The sequence below is a fragment of the Chenopodium quinoa genome, unplaced genomic scaffold (genome assembly GCF_001683475.1).
Source record: "Chenopodium quinoa cultivar QQ74 unplaced genomic scaffold, ASM168347v1, whole genome shotgun sequence".
In the NCBI taxonomy this organism is placed as follows: Eukaryota; Viridiplantae; Streptophyta; class Magnoliopsida; order Caryophyllales; family Amaranthaceae; genus Chenopodium; species Chenopodium quinoa.
Genome location: NW_018744813.1, coordinates 3,705,891 through 3,717,131, shown reverse-complemented (window position 1 = coordinate 3,717,131; position 11,241 = coordinate 3,705,891).

The window sequence follows — 11,241 nt, the reverse complement described above, 5'->3', positions numbered from 1 at the left end:
CCCATCAAGAGCCGGAGTAGGGGTGAGATGTGGAAAATCCGTAAGCTTGGGTTGTGAGTAATCACTAAGCTTCTTTGGAGCCGTCATCTCTGATTATGCGTCTGATGATGTCTCTAAATCGCTAGAACCAGTCGGAGGATCGCGGTGATTATTGTTATTATCACCAGAATCCGCCAGGATTTGCTTGTAGAAATATTTCTATCTATGGAAGGAACGTTCGATCTCAGGATCGAATGGGATGTACCCTGATCTGGAACACCTGGGCATAAACAAAAACTAGAAGCAAATGTGAGATTTGTCTTAGAAAACTAACGCTCTCTGAGACAAAGGGGAAATAACCTAGACTACAAAATAATCAGAAATAAAAATAAAATTGTTTCCCCGGCAACGGCGCCAAATTTTGACAGGGTAAAGTCGTATCCCCTAATCAAAAGTAATTCCTAAATCCTCTAACTAATGTAGATAGGGAAGTAGGGTCGAATCCAAAGAGAAACGAGTATTTCAATTCCTAATTAAATAAAGTAATCTAAATTATAAAGTAACCAATATGTAAGTTTGGATGTAAAACTAAACTACGGAAATTAAGAAAAGGGAGAAAACAATATATAAAAGGATTTAGGGCATAGGTTCACCAATAAATAATACTCCAGGGTAAAACATAGTAATCAATCATTGACATTGCATAAATAACATGATTAACAGGCTCTCGCAATTTATTAATCAACATAGATCTAACAGGCTCTCGCAATTTACTAGATCTAAGTTCTTATTGAAAATAGCCTTTAATATCAAATTAACATCTGCTCGATTCATCAATTTAATATTGCTATACTTTTACAAGCTGCAATTGTAAAACGTTAAAACAATTCAATAAGAAATTATCACGCAATACCAATAATCAATAATAGTCAATCATCAATGCATCAATTAACCAGATTGTAAAGGGCCTTCACTACGTATTACAATCACACAATTAATTTACCGGTATTAAATCTCATCTCTCGAATCTCGACTTAACCATATATAAATTAATCTGCCTATTGAAACTAGACCTAAACATTAATTCTCATCTCTCGAATCTCGAATCAATGTTGTCAAACTCATGCATAAAAGATAGGCCTAATCTAGTCACAGAGCATTAAATCCACCAATAGGAAATTAATCTAGCATTGACAATCAACAACAATAAATTACCCCTTCATATTATTTATGGATCCCCATCAACCCTAGAAATAAAACTACTCACACATAGTAAAAACTAAACTAATCAAAGTAATAAAATAAGTCATATTGAAAGGAATAAAATAAACAACTAAGATTAAGAGAAGAGAAATCGTTACCAAAATAAATCTGGAATTAAGAGTAGATTAAGAGCAAAGGTTTAGGAGAAAGAAATCTAAGAGAATAATTAAGAGAGTAAGGAAAGAGTAAAAGAAAAAGAGAAGGAAAGAGATAGATCCTAAAAATCGTATTACGGAGGAGTATTTATACTCCGTACAAATCCTAAACTAAAACAAACTAAAACGACGCTAATCGTCAACTATTAAATACACGTTCCCGATCGGGCGAGGCACCGCCTGATCGGGCGCGCCTTTTTGCTCATAATACTTATCTCGCGCCCGGCCGGGCGTGTCACCGAGCGCCAACCATAGCTTCTCCCGCCCGGCCGGGCGCGCCTTTGTGCGCCAGCCTCTTTGGTCGGGCGGCTTACTTGGGCCACTATTTGGACTACGATTGGGCCCCAATTCTTCGGGCCAATCTGGGTTTCCTCTTCCGATCTTGAATACTTGGTCCAAATGCCCCGGTGTCATCTATGCCGAGCCCTTAATCACCGGTTCGATGACTCTAATCGGCCCTGGGCTATAAAATAAGGTCGTGCTTCTCCAATGCTCGTGATTGCTCCAAAATATCTCGGGAAAATACTCCAAAAGTATATATCCCTGCAAAAGTCAACCAAATCTACGAAAAAACTAGAAAACACCAATTAGTAATAAAAGTGGCTCTAAAGAGCAAAAAACACTACTAATTATGACCAAGGGACGGGGGTAAAATACTGTATAAAATAGACACATCACCTTACTATCACCATGTTCCGCAAAGCAAGCGGACCTCTATGACATCCGGTCTTGCCAATTTCAGGCGCAAGACCGTAATGGGGCATGGCTTTTCCTTGTCTGTCCCCAACAAGAATGATACTATTACCTGGCCCTCCCTGGCCAGTTATAAGGACCAAGCCTTCGGCTGCTACGAGGCGATCCTTTCAGGCTGGTTTACGCTTCCCTCTTCATTCGGCCGTGGAAAGGATTTTGGACGGATACCAGCGGGTATCTGGCAACTTGTACCGAATTCCTGGATCAATATTATCGGGTACGTTGCCGCATGTGAAATGCTGGAGGTGGATCCCAGCTTTGAGGCATTCGCCCACATGCACTATCTTAGCCGAGCGCCTGCCAAGGGCGGCGAAGGCTGGTACACCTTGTCCACCTGCAAGGAGAACAAATGGAAGGACTGGAGAACAAAGTTCTACATTTTCCATTCCTCTGAAAGCCGACTGAACCAAAAATATAATAGGTGGAACAAGGATCCGCCCCTCCTGGCTGGTAAAAGCGCCTTGCCCCCTCTCCCTATGCGGGCCCAGGAGGAAATTTTTGACAGGGGTCTGTTTAAAGTGTCCGTTCGGACAAACGAGAATGGGGAGAAAATAGTCGTCCCCCAAAGCTACATTCCCCCTTACAAGTGGCTAGAAGATGGGGTGTACTTGGCCTCTTGTGGGCTAAGTTCTGAGATGCCGAAAGGTAGTCGGCCGTCTGATCTTATGCAAACTTTAAATTGTTTTTCAATGTTTGTTTATAAAACCTAACTCTTTCTTTTGGTGCAGACAAAGCAATGGAAAAGCTCTCGGCAACAAAGAAGCCGGTTGCCGTCCCTGCAGCAAAGTATCGCACCAACGTCCTTAACAGAGCGAATGACGAGCAGAAAGCAGCCGGAACTCCCAAGGTAGCTGTTTATGACACGGTATATTTTTCAATAGAGGTTAAATTTTGCCCGCCTGCTTTTCTGATGCCTTGCTTTTTGTTCATGTAGAGTGGTTCCATCAGGCCTTCTCCCTCCAAACAATCCCAACCCAAAATTCAAAAAACTAGGGCAGGTGATGTGAGTGCATCCAGCAAGAGCCGGAAGCACGTCGCTCACAAGCCTAGGAGAGGGGACGGCTCTACTCTCGAAGCTGACATGGAGGTCAGCAAACCGGATGCCACTCAGGCATCGAAGGGTGGCTTTAAGCAACCCAGCACTACTGTCGGCTCAGCAGGAGAGAAGAGGCATCATGGGAAGGAGAAGGAGGCTCAGCCGGACGGTATGAGCCGCATCTTCATTGAATTCCAGTATCAAGATAGTTTCTTAGAACTTTCTTGACTAACTTATAATTTTGCAGCTCCTGTGTAAAGGCCGACCGTCGTCCAGATGGCCAAGGAGATGCTGCGGTCGCTCGATCCAGAAGACAAGGCATCCGTGAGAGGAGTCGGCACCCTTAACTTGGATGCCATCTTGGGGAACCTCTGTGAGGTAAAAAAGTTAGCTAAATTTTCCTTAATATTTAAGCACATATCCGACTGGTTTTGACCATTCGGCTCTTTTCTCATTTCCAGGCCATGCTGCGCGTCCAGGGGCTAAGAAGGTCAATCCAGGAAAAGTCTAAAGAGGTAACAGCCGCTAAAGCTCGAGCCGAGTCCGCCTTAGACCGAGCTCAATTTGAAATTGCTCAGAATGAGCTTCTGACCCTTGATATGATGTATTCCCAAGCGGACGCCAACCTGTAGGTGAAGAAGGACTTGGATTCGGCCCGCTCCAAAATCAATGACCTTAAGGCCGAAGTCAAAGGCCTTAAGGAAAAGCTTGAGCCTCTTCAGGAGGCCAAGAAAGAGGCCGAGAGGGCCAAGGAGCAGGTTGGCCGCCTAGAGGGGCGCCTGGCGAACCAGCAGCAGCAGCTGAAGGCCAAGCTCCAGTCCCGGGCTGAGGAGGAGAAGCAGGCCCTTGTCAAACAAATGATGGAAGACTACGATACCATCATGCGGACGGCATGGGAGGCGGTACAGCCGGGTGCTGATTTTGGCATCTGGAAATCTAAGTTTGATCAAGAAAACAAGGATTTCAATGTTGAACTCCTTCGCCAGGCTGAAGAGGAGGCGAACAAGGATGACGCTGATGGCGATGAGGCCGACTCCTCTTCAGGCTCCTCTGGGGACGAAGACGGGGAAGAGGAGGATGATGAAAATGAAGAGCAGTCGGCAACTGATGATGCGGCTGCCAATGCTGATAATCTCTCTGCCCCTTATAGCTTTTTAGTAGTTATTTATGTGGCCGAATGACCATACATTTCATCTTCCGGCCTGCGTGTCGATTATCCATGTATCTTTACCGACCGAGGGGTCGGGTAATTTGACAATTTCTCTGGCTTTGCCAGAAAACATTCTTGCCTTAGTCGTCTGGTGGCGATTGGGCCTTTTAATTTTAAAGTCATTCGGCCGTTTGGCTGAAGTGATTCATATTGTTGTTCTTTAAAAAAATTTCATTGCATGTTTTTTGGCCAAGTATTATAACCTGTATATCATGCGGCCGTTCTTGCCCCTGGACGGATGTCGTGTGGTTTCGGTTGAGTGGAATTATTGATACTTAAAAGAGTATGCATGGTTTCTAAGTTAATCAATCACTATTGGTGATTTCCCCAATCCACGCGACAGACGGCCATCCGGAGCTAATGTATAATTGTTTTCATCCGGCCATTGGCTCAAACGAAATACAAATTTCTTGCCTTAGCAAATTTGAAAAGAAATCCTTCGCGTGTTTTGCCCAAAGAGCTAAGAACAGGCGCATCCGGCCAAAGGCCTCGTGTAGACAAAATGCTAAGTTTTAACTATCTTAATTTCACTTTTAAGGATAGTCCGCCTGTCTTCCCAAGAGCAAAGTGCAGGCATATCCGGCCCATAAGTCCGTATGTCCTGCGTTTGGGCAGAAAAAGACGTATCTGGCCAAGGGCCTCAGTAATTAACTTGACTTGTAGATCAGTAAAAATCTTCCGTCTGTCTAACCCAAGAGCAAAAACAGGCGCATCCGGCCTAATGCCTCAATAGCCTCTACTTATGAAACAGTGACCCTTTTCCGACTGTGCTAGAACAGTTAGAAGATTCTGGCCTTTTAGATTTCACTTTCGATTGAGTCAAACAACTGCGGATGCTGCCTTAGCATTCGGTAGGGCTGTTTGATGTAATTTGTAGAGCAATGTGCCACCCAAATGGGAGATGCTTCTCCTCGACGAATTCACTCGAATGGGCGTCGCCGGTTATCTGACTCATGTTGGAGCAGACGGTCGTACTCATGTTGGAGCAGACTGTGACCATTCGGTCTCTATCTGTTTTTCTTAATATCCGGCCATTGGCCTCAAAATGATTTTATCTGGCCTTAGGCCTTTTAGAGATTTAAGCAGTTTTTCGTTAAGTGTTAACATAATGCTCAAAGAATTTCGTAAGAACGACTGCTCTAGAGTAGTCGGCTCCTTCATAAAGGTTGGGGCATCTGTTATTGGGACAGACGTTACCCAAATACATTGGTCGTCTGTATTTTGTACAGGCGACACTAATAATAATAAAAAGACAAGTTGGAAAATGAAGGCATATTCTCATTAGCAAAGTTTGAAATGACAATTTGAGGTATTTACATTTGTACTTAGAAATGGTACTTTTTCAAGTTGTCCACATTCCAAGTTCTAGGCAGCTGCCTGCCGTCTGGTTCTTCCAGGCGGTAGGTGCTTTCTCTTACTTCCTCATATATTCGGTAGGGACCTTCCTAATTTGGGGTCAACTTTCCCTGCTCATTCGCCCTACCGATTGCCTCCATTTTCCGTAGCACAAAGTCCCCCACTTAGAGAGGACGCTTGTGTACTCTTTTGTTGTAAGCCCGTGTCATTCTCAGATGGTAAATCTCATGGCGCAAGGCATCATTGCCCCTGCGCTCTGGAAGTGAGTCCAATGCCAGCCGCATGGCCTCCCTGTTAGCTTCTTCGTTATATAACATGACTCGAAGAGTCGGCTCATAGTGTTCAATGGGTAGGACAACTTCTGCACCATACACCATGAGGAACGAGGTTTCTCCAGTTGCTCCTTTAGCAGTCGTTCTGATGGACCAGAGGACGTGTGGTAATTCATCCGCCCAAAGACCACCAGCCCGTTCAATTTTCTTTTTAATCCCGTCTGAGATCAACTTGTTGAAGGCTTCAACCTGGTCGTTGGCTTGGGGTCGGCCGACTGATGCAAAGAAGCTTGAGACCCCTTGTTCTCCCAGCCAAGTCTTGAGTTGAGGCGTTTCAAATTGAGGCCCATTGTCAAAAACCATAGACATGGGCACCCCAAAGCGAGTGATAATATTCCTCAAGATGAAGGAAATAACGTCCTTTGTCTTAATGTTTTTGACCGCCTCCTCCTCTACCCACTTGGTAAAGTAATCCACAGCTACCAATATGTAGCGCTTGCCGCCTGGTGTCGCGGTGAAAGGCCCAAGTATGTCCATGCCCCATTTGGCAAAGGGTATTGGGCTGTGGATGGCCGTCAGGTCTGTGGCCGGACGATGGATGAGTTTGCCAAACTTTTGACACTTGTCACACTTTTTGACCATTTCCATAGCATCCGTTTCCAGAGTTGGCCAAAAATAAAGTCGCCTGGCCTTGGCAGCCTGAGACCTGCCGCCTATATGGGAGGCGCAGAACCCCGCATGCAAATCTTCGAGGACCTCTTTACCCTTCTCTGGGGTAACACACATCAACAGGGGTTTCAGGAAACCAGTTTTGAAGAGTTCTCCTTGTCTTAGCTCGAAGTTTGCCGCTTTCTTCTTCAGAACAGCCGCCTCCTGGGGTGAATCAGGGAGCGTGCCGTCTGCAAGATAAGCCCGGATGCTGTCCATCTAGGTAAAGCTTCGGTTGAGAATTCCAATGGGGTCTTCATTAGATATACTTCTCTTTTCCATGACTTCCCAGAAGACCGACCAAGGTATTTCACAGGAGGCGGATGATGCTAGTTTTGACAGAGCATCCGCCTGATTATTTGAAGATCTAGGCACCTGAGTTAGATGGAACTCCTCAAGTGTCCCAACTTAACTCTTGACAGCCTGCAAATATTTTACCATGGCCGGATGAGTGGCCTCATACGTTCCATTGACCTGGTGTATGACTAGTTGAGAGTCAGAGCAGGCGTCAATCTTCTTTGCCCCTGCTGCCTTGCAATACCGAATGCCGGCCAGCAGGGCCTCATACTCGGCCTCATTGTTAGAGACATGGAACTTGAACCGTAATGCATATTCGTACTTATCTCCTTCAGGAGACTGACAGATAATCCCTGCACCACAGCCGTTCACAGTGGAGCTCCCGTCCACATACACTTTCCAAACCTGGTCAGTATTGTCCGGTACAACCGGCCTTGTCATTTCGACAATAAAGTCGGCGAATGCTTGCCCCTTTATTGCCTTCCTTGGTTCGTAAGTGATTTCTAATCCTTGCATTTCAATTGCCCATTTAAGCATTCGTCCATAAGACTCCAAGGTTGTGAGTGGCCGCTTGATCGGTTGGTCAGTATAGACCTGTACCGCATGCGCCAAGAAGTAGGGTTTTAGCTTCTTGATGGCCATGTAAAGGGCAAGGCCGAATTTCTCAACCATGGGGTACCGAAGCTCTGCGTTCCTCAGAACATGGCTAATGAAATACACTGGGAGCTGGATGCTGTCTCTTTCAGCTAAGAGAACGACACTGAGGGCATGATCAGAGACGGTTAAATACATGAAGAGCTTCTCTTTGGGCAAAGGGCTGACAAGCCTTGGCAAAGAGTGCAAATGAGTTTTCAGCTTTTGAAAGGCCGCCTCTGCATCATCCGCCCATTCAAAGTTGGTCTTCTTTTTCATTTCCTGGAAGAAGTAGAGACATTTGTCGCCTAACCGACTGAGGAATCTCCCCAAGGCCGCCAGAAAACCTATTAGCTTTTGCACTTCCTTCACAGTACGGGGCGACTGCATGTCGATTACCGCCTGTATTTTCTCAGGGTTGGCCTCTATTCCCCTTTGGTCAATCAAAAATCCGAGAAACTTCCCAGACTCAACGCCAAAGACACACTTTTTTGGGTTTAGCATGACCTTGTGCCGCCTGAGTGTGGCGAACGTTTCTTAGAGATCAGCAAGGTGATCCCCCTGTTGTTTGGATTTTACTATCATGTCATCAATGTACGCCTCTATATTCCTTATGATTTGATTAATGAATACTGTATTAATCATTCGTTGGAAAGTAGCAGGCGCATTCTTTAAACCAAACGGCATCACCGTATAACAGAACAACCCCTGATCAGTGATGAATGCCGTCTTTTCTTGATCTCTTTTCCACAGGGGGATCTGATGGAAGCCTGAATAGGCGTCCATAAAACTCATCAGGGCATGTCCGGCTGTTGAGTCGACCAGACTGTCGATCTTAGGAAATGGATAACTATCCTTCGGACATGCCTTGTTGAGGTCCGTGTAGTCAACACACATCTGCCAAGTTCCATTCGGCTTTTTTACTAACACAACGTTAGCTACCCACTCAGGGAAATTGCACGACCGAATGAACTTGGCGTCCAGCAGCTTTTTAACTTCGGCGGCTGCCGCCTGACTTCTTTCCTCGCCATGGTTTCTTTTCTTTTACCGGATGGGCTTCTTTTTGGGATCCACGGCGAGTTTATGGACAGCGACATCCGGGCTGATGCCTGGCATCTCCTCCACTTCAAAGGCAAAGATGTCTTTGAATTCTCTCAGCAGCTGGTGAAGGCTTTCACCCATCTTTGCAAATGAAACCGTCCCCACCTTAACCGTCCGCTCTTGACGGCTGTCGTCTAGAGGGATATCAATGTGTTCACCAGCAGGCTGGGGACGGAGATCATCCGACCGTTCCCCGGTCAGTGATTGCTATTGCTTCTCTTTTTTTACCACCACCAACTGTTCAGTCTTTCTTTTCTTTCCGGCTGGTGGGGCCAACTGTTCTTCCTCGACATCGTCAAGGACGATCGTTTGCTTGCCCCGACCAGATTCTACGGCCGCGGGCTTGACGTCCGAGAGATAACACTCTCAAGCCGTCTTTTGGTCCCCACTGAGGGAACCGACTGTTCTATCATCCTTCTCATACTTGAGTAGCATGAGAGCAAGGATGATGACGGCCTTACACTCATTAAGGGTGGGTCGGCCAAAGATGAGGTTATAAGCTGTGAACTCTTCAACCACTAGAAAGCGGATGGTCATGTGCCGACCGTCCCCCCTGCTTCCCAGTCGGACTGGTAAGTCAATGCGTCCGACTGGGTGCACAAGTCCTCCCCCAAACCCAACAAGGGTATGGGAGACCTCCATTATGCTGTCCGGCTTGTATTTGAGATTGGACAAGCATTTGAGGCTGATGAGGTCTGAGGAGCTTCCTGTGTCAATCAGGATTCGACCAACCAGCTGGTTGGCCACTTTGCATTCAATGACCACAGGGTCATCATGCAGCCGGCGGACTTTGCCTCTGTCCTGCTCGGTGATGACAACTTTAGGGAAGGCGGATGTGCCTACCACCTCTCCTTCCTCAACAGAGTTTACCATTTTCCTCAGATGGTCCTTGGTGCCCCGAATGGTCGGGCCACCACCGACAAAGCCGCCTGCTATGGTGTATACCGGATCTTCATCAGTTTCGGCACTCATAGCAGGCTGGGGAGTCGTTTTCTTGGACTGCCCCGGATTTACCTTTGAAGTCACTTTGGACTTCACATAGGACTTCAGTTGTCCTTTGTCGGCCAGACGGTCAAGCTCCCGCTTGAGACTGAAGCAGTTGTGTCATGGCCGACATCCTCATGGAAATGGCAATGCTTGTTCTTGTTCCGATTTTCAGCGGAACCTTTCATAGGAGTCGGCTTCTCCAGAGTCAGCCGATCCTTAATTTCCAAGAGAATGGAGCAGCAATCCTTGTGGAATTCGTACCTTGGGACGTACAGTTTCCACTCTTTTTTCTTCTTCTGGCCGGTTGATCAGAATTATCAATGGCCCAGACTTGTTTTTCTTTTTGCTCTCTTTTGGCTTAGGAGTCGGCTGAGCAGGCCGACTCTCTTTCTGTCGGTCGGACTTCTTATGGTTCGACTGCTTATTGGTGGAGCAGAGTTCAGTCGCCTGTATATAGGCTTCCTTGAAAGCCGCCATTCCCAGGGGGCAATATCATCTCGACACGTGTCACCATTTGGAAGGTCCACGTAGGCGCCCCTTCCAGTGACATGTGTCATGCTCTGACTGGGCCACTTGGAAGGGTATAAAATACCCAAATCAAAGGCCATTGTCAATCGTATCAAACCGATGATGCCTCATCTCACCTCTTGCACTCAAACAAGTTTTGTTCCCGGAAGGCAAATCACGGATAATATCGTGATTGTTCAAGAGGTTCTACATACCATAAAGAATAAGCAAGGAGCTAAGGGTTTCATGGCTATTAAAATAGATTTCGAGAAGGCGTATGATAGGTTTCATTGGGAATTTATCCATGATACCCTTCTCGAAATTAAATTCCCTCCGGTTATTATTGAAGTTATTATGGAATGTATCTCGACATCTTCAATGAAAGTGTTATGGAATGGGGAGCCTACTTAATCTTTCAATCCCGGGAGAGGGGTTCGCCAAGGGGATCCATTGTCACCTTATTTATTCGTTCTTTGTATGGAGCGACTTAATCAAGTTATTGAGGACTCCATTATCAAGAATGAATGGAAGCCCATTCGAGCAAGTAGAAATGGTCTAATTTTGTCGAATTTATGTTTTGCAGACGACATAATTTTATTTGCCGAAGCAACTATCGAACAAGCCGTGATTATCCAGAAATGCTTGAATACTTTTTGTGCTGCTTCTGGTTCTAAGGTAAGCCATGCAAAATCTCGTGTTTTCTTTTCTCAAAATATGGACAGTGGCTCGAAAGCTGCTATTTCGAGTGTATTTAAAATGGACTCGACAGAGGATCTTGGTATGTACTTAGGAATGCCAACCATCACTAGTAGGGTAACAAGGGATACCTTTGCTTACTTATGCGAAAAGGTGGATAGGCGTTTATCGGGTTGGAAATCAAAATACTTGTCATTAGCAGGACGAATCACTCTAGCTAAATCCTCTATTGCGCCTATTAGCTCTTATGCTATGCAATCGGCCAAAATTCCAAGAACTATTTGTGAT